This window comes from Panthera uncia, chromosome D2 (assembly GCF_023721935.1).
Source record: "Panthera uncia isolate 11264 chromosome D2, Puncia_PCG_1.0, whole genome shotgun sequence".
In the NCBI taxonomy this organism is placed as follows: domain Eukaryota; kingdom Metazoa; phylum Chordata; class Mammalia; order Carnivora; family Felidae; genus Panthera; species Panthera uncia.
This window is the reverse complement of record NC_064818.1, coordinates 81,020,848-81,026,847: the sequence shown is the minus strand read 5'-3', so window position 1 is coordinate 81,026,847 and position 6,000 is coordinate 81,020,848.

The following is a 6,000-nucleotide window of genomic DNA, read 5'->3' as shown; positions in this document are numbered from 1 at the left end:
AATCTCCGAACAAAACACGCAGAGCCCTTCTGCTGGGTCCATGCACACACCCCTGCCCCCGGCGTTCATGCACGCAAATGCTTCCAATCATTACTTTTCACTACATTGAATAACCTGCACCATCGCAGGCTGAGGACACTCAGGGATCAAGCCGCAGGCCACGCACAAGCTTGTGGGAAAACAGGACCTAAATACAAGGGATGGCCAGGAGCGTGTCCGGGAAGGGTCTTGTTGAACAAGGGCACAGACCCAACCAGGAAGTCAATTTCTCCCACTTGACTCAGCAAGCCGAGCAAACGAGCGCTGGAATTTCCTCATGGAGAAAAGAGAGAGCCGGTCCTGAGCAGTGAGGGGGCTGCAGCCGGGGCAGAGCTCTCCCAGCCTCACCTGGTTCCAAGACATTTTCTTAGCTGCCAGTCGAGTCCTTTTGGGGAAACAGATGAGCAAGGAGCAGATGGACAGATGCCACTGCTGGACAACTTTGGGCCACAAGCGCGTCCGTGACTTGGAGGCTGCCACATATGGCTGGGCACTGGGGTCCACTCTTAACCCCGAGAAAGAAAGAGAACGCTCCCGTCTCTGGCAAGGAGGAGCCACATGAAAGCTGGGATTTTATGCTTGCGATATAGATTGGAGCAATTAACAAGTATAAGTTGTTTCAAAATCAGCTTAAATCTGCATTTTATGTGTGCAAGTTCCCAGCTGTAATGGGATTATGATGTCAGCAGAGGGAAAGGAGTGCGCAGCTGCAGCCGGCGATCGAGGTAGCAGGCAGCTGTTAAAATCGAGAACTAATGGTGATTAATTCTTATTATGTGTTTGAAGATTTCACAAAGAGTTCAAGACCCAACTCTTCCCACGGGGGATGAAGTGAAGGGGGAGAATTTCCGTGAAAAGAGACTCCGAGAAGAGTGTGTGCGTTCACTGCGCTCCCCGGACCGTCGCGTCGTCAACCCGGTCGTCGTGTTGTCCGGCTTTTAACCCGATTCGGTGTTTTCCCCAGCCCACGTGCCCCTGGTGTCCCCGAGGTCACACTTCAAGAGGTCGGTGCAGACGGACCGCGTGTCCTGTCCCCCGCCGTGGCCAAGACAGGGCGTTCATCACATCCTCTACTTGGAACTGTTGGTTGCCATGCGATCTGGGGACACAAGCCATACTCGCCGGTTCCTGGCGGGTAGCAGCTACATGTGTGGAACCCGAGAGCTCTAGCAGGATTTTAGGACACACTCTCTGAAAAAAAAAAAATCTCTTTAACTTTCATCTCTGACCGAGAGTATATCTGGAGGGGCAGGTGCCAAGGCCCTAAGGCACTCATTCATTTCTGAGGTTTTATGTAACTTGCATTTCTATAAAAAGGTCTCTCCTCCTGTAGCTTTGAATACAAAATCAGATATTATGTTCTCAAGGGGGAAAATTACACCACCAACAACAGCAACAATAAAAACAATCTCCGATGCCACAAAATAAGAAAGTTACATACAATACAGCTAAGAAAGTAATGTCTAAAGTAACAGGATAATTTTACAATAAAAAACAATCAAAATAAGACAAAAACTTTTAGGTACAATATCTCTGGCCAAGTATCAGTTCGTAAAGATTTAAATTAAAGTTCAGAAGTAGGTAGTCTGAGAGTCAGAACACTCCGTTCTCTGGCCAGGTCAGCAATTAACCGGCTAGAAGGCACCAGAAAAGTCAGCTTCTTCATTTGTAAAACATTTCTATCACGGAGAGTGCCTCCAGCTTTAAAATACCTTCACTGTAAAGGGAGAGAAATGACCGGGCAAGGCTCTAACTAGACCCTGGGCTCAGAAACCACCCAGATCAAGCCAGACAGCTCACTGATACCTCCAGCGGCACTGGGTATTTTGTGGAAGCTTCCCAGGCCCCCTTTCCTGCACTTGGTGGAAGTCAGTCCTTTTTTATTTTTTTTTTTAATCCAAGTGGACGTTGACCTACTAAATGGGGAGGCAAAAAGAAACAACTCAGGCAGCCACTCAAATTGCAGGAGACAATGAGCAGAGGCTGGGAAGGTACTTGAACGTAGCTCGAAATCACCAATGTCGGAGGAAGGGACTGGGGAGATACTGCGTCTGTTCTCCGTCTATTTCCCCTCCCGCGCATTCTCCGTACAGCGGTGCATTCCTCCACACAGGTCAGAATATGCAGGCAGGCCGACATGCAAATGAGGCAGAACGATGACAGCACCCTTTGCAGCATTGGCCTTCTGGCATTGACATAGTCCTGGGGCTTCGGGATGGAGACAGAGAGCTCTTGTTTCCCTGCTTCCTATCTGGGGGAAGATCAAATTGCTCAGTCCTCCCTCCCCCTTGTATTAAAACAGAAAAAATAGGAGGGGAATTACAGAGTTGAAACCAGAAAAGAAGTTTAAAGCCCCCTAACAACACTTACTGCTGTGAAAGGGAGCAGAAATGAGGGGCGGAGGATTTAATTTTGGGGGTGATGCAGTTGACCCCTAACCTATCAAGCTCCACGGAACTCACAAGTTTCTGGGCTTGGGGCCGTCCCTGCCCAGTGTCCCTGTAAAATGTTTACGCTCTCCTAACTTTCCTTACAGCATTGCCTTGATAACTTGATTCTTACAACAGAGTGATGGTTGTTTGCTTTGAGTTCTTTCATCTTATTATTATTTTTATTTTTTCTTTTTTTAAATGGTATTTATTTATTTTTGAGAGAGAGAGAGAGAGAGAGAGAGCAGGGAGGGGCAGAGAGAGGGAGACACAGAATCTGAAGCGGGCTCCGGGCTCCGAGCTGTCAGCACAGAGCCTGACGTGCGGCTCGAACCCACGAACTGTGAGATCATGACCTGAGCCGAAGTCCAATGCTTAACCGACTGAGCCACCCAGGCGCCCTGAGTTCTTTTATCTTAAAAATGCAGCTGGAGTCAAGCCCTGTTCACATTTCCATGTCCTCCTTCCTTCCTTCCCCCACGGCGTCTAAGGACCCTCCAACCCGGATCTGAGCGGCATCCATCCCAAGGCAGCGTCCGTGGGACGCCTCTTACTTGAAGGTTACAACTTGGCAAAAATTAACCAGGGGGGAAACAACAACAGAAGGCACACTTAACCTCCAGCTTAACTTGCAGGGGGCCTCGGTCCTTCGAGGCGGTGGTGACTCTGGGGAGCGGGCACCAGCGTGGGTGTCCGTGTCCCCCCTAAGGATGCCTTCCCAGCACAGGCCGGGTGTGCCGCTGGTCCTGTGGCCCCTGCCCTGGGCCGGGAGCTCACGGCGCACACAGGCTCCCCAGCGCATCCAGAGCTGGAGCATATGAGCTTTCCATCCAGCTCGGTGGCAGGGCCCAGCAGAGAGGCGGTCACAGCTGCTGTGCTTCGCAGACTCTAACAGCCAAAGGTAGGGGGTCCTGGAGGGGGGCCAGGAACTGCCTGAGAGGTCAGAGGAGGGGGAGGAGGGGGGATGAGAAGGGGGGAGTACGGAAGGAGGCTGTAATGGGATGGCAGGATGCCCGGGATTCATGGGGCATAAAGACAGGAGACGGCTGGGGCAGTGAGGGATTGTGGGGAGGCAGGGACACAGAGAAACGGGGGTGCGTCACAGAGAGCGGCCCAGAAAGACGGGTCGGATGGAATGGATTCGGGATTCAGGTCTACTTCCCAATCTGGTTCAAAGTATCAACAGAGATCTAGCGGCACCTCTGAAATAATAAATTGCAAAATGCTGATTGGATCCTGGGGAAAATGCACCTTTCTTTGCACAGACGGAGGCAAGCGTTTCTGAAATTTTCACGCTGAGTCTATGCAAATCTACAGATTAAGGCAAGATGACCAAGAGGAAGATACCTGACAAAATTGTATGGAATGTGTTTTAACAAAAACTGTTCACATTTCTGACTTGCATCATATACATATGTAGAACCAATTACTTCTGCTTTTTAAAACCTGTTTTATTCCAATTTCCATCCCCTTGTTTCAATGAAAATAAACATTTGCCCTGGTGGAAGTATGCCAGTATGCCGCTGTAGGGCTGGTTCAGAACTTACTTAGGCTCCAGGGTCAAAAGACAGCCAACAAACAAAGGACGGTCCCAGAGGGGACCACAGTGGGTGTCCAGGGAGCAGAGAGCAAAAGAGGAAGAAGCCGGCCAGTGCGAGGGCAGGGGAGGAAGTTCTCAGAGGGAGGGAAAGCAGGGAGAGAAAGCACCGAAGAAGAGAAGCAGGAGACAGGTGGCTTCAAATGGAGGATGGCAGCCGTGCCGTCTGGGGACTGATGCGGAAGAAACTGGGACCCACCCAAAGGCCACCACCCTGCTCTTTTTTATTCATACTCACCACCTTCTAATAGACCACGTACTTCTCTTATTTATCCTATTTATTCCGTCTTGTCCGTCTGACTCCACTAGGAGGGAAGTACCGTGAGGGCAGGAATACGTCCGTCTTGTTCATGGATGGATCCCTCGTGCCTCAAACAGCACCTGATAAAGGGGGACCCTCCCTAAACCTGACAGTCCCATGCCCAAGGAATAAAGGAAGTAAAACGCGCGGTCCTCCTGGCCTTTTAAAGTACCACACTGCTTTTGTCTCGCGAGAAAAACCAAGCGTGCCAACTTGAGAGAGGTCAGCGATGGTTCCATCCACCCGGAAACACCAGGTGGCCACTCAAGATAACTTGGGAAATCTGAGCCGGTCAAGTTTATTGCCGTGTCACCAGCAAGTACCTTTTGGGACTGAGGGAATTAGCAAACAAATTCCACAAACCACTGGCAGTTATTTTTAGCGAGGTAGTGGGAAATGAGAGCCTAGAGGAGAAATGGCAAGAATAGATGTGAGAGTGATTTTTTAACTCGAAAAGAAGATTGATCCTGATTTCTACCATCTGGGAGCCAACCCAAATCCCTAGGAAAATAAGGCTCCCTCAAGCCAAGGTAAAATTAAAGAGACATAGCAATCCATACTCATTAACGGTCCCATAAAGCATCAGGAATGGTGCCCTCTCATCCCGGCCTCTTGGCCAGTTGTAGGCTCCAGTCCTGCGAAGGAATATAGTAAATATATTTACATTGTTTATGAACATGTCCTGATTGCAGTTGAACAATTGATGGAAGTCACTCCCATTTGGTTTGTATAAAAAATGGTTGTTCAGAGCCTGAAAACATATCTGAGTGATGACAAATTGGATTTACTGATTTGGAGAGATAGCCTGTAGGGATGGGAACAGATGAAAAATACATAGGCAGTCGGGATATTGAAGTAGGTAAATGATTTAAAGCAGCTTTGGAAGTAGTTTGTTATAAGTGAGTTGCCAGGAGAATTTCCCACCCTACTTGTCGGCTGTCTCCTGCCTTCGGTACCCAATCGGAGCGAGCATGGGTGCCACCTCCCCTTTCCTCCTGCACCTCAAGATCCCTTTCTGCCTCTGCTCCTGACAGTCTTTACTTGTCCTGGACCTTGGGATGGAGTGCCACCAAGTTGCTCACGATGGCATCTTTGGTTCTGCCACCGGCTGCCCCTGGGACCGCCACCGTGACGGGGCAGGCAGGACCCGGAGAGCTCCCGCAGATTGCTGCTCTCTTCAGCTGCAGGAAGGTGCGGTGTTTCAGAGAGAGGAGAGCTCTTAGCATTCAGGAGGTGGCCCAGCTCCCTCAATTTACACGTGAGACTAAAGCCCTCAAGAGAGAGAGGAGTGAGAGAGCGCACTGCGTGCCCGAGCTCATGACTGATAGAGAGAGAACCCAAACTTGTTGCCCTGTTCTCTCCACTCGGTAGAACTCTTTCCTCCAAAGAGAACGGGGTTATTCTGACCCACCCAGGTCCCTCACCTGGTATCAGAAGAAAAAGTATTCATCCATCACTTATTTTTAGCCTGCCTTGGAAAGTTTCCAGTTGCCAAAGGCATAGAGGTGACCTTCTATTTTGCTTCGACTGTTATACAACATTCTGAGAAAAGGACAAAAGAAAAACCCACATTCCACTCACCCATGGTTAATCTCTAAGAGCAATGCATTTCCCCACACGTTTCATTGCGGCTT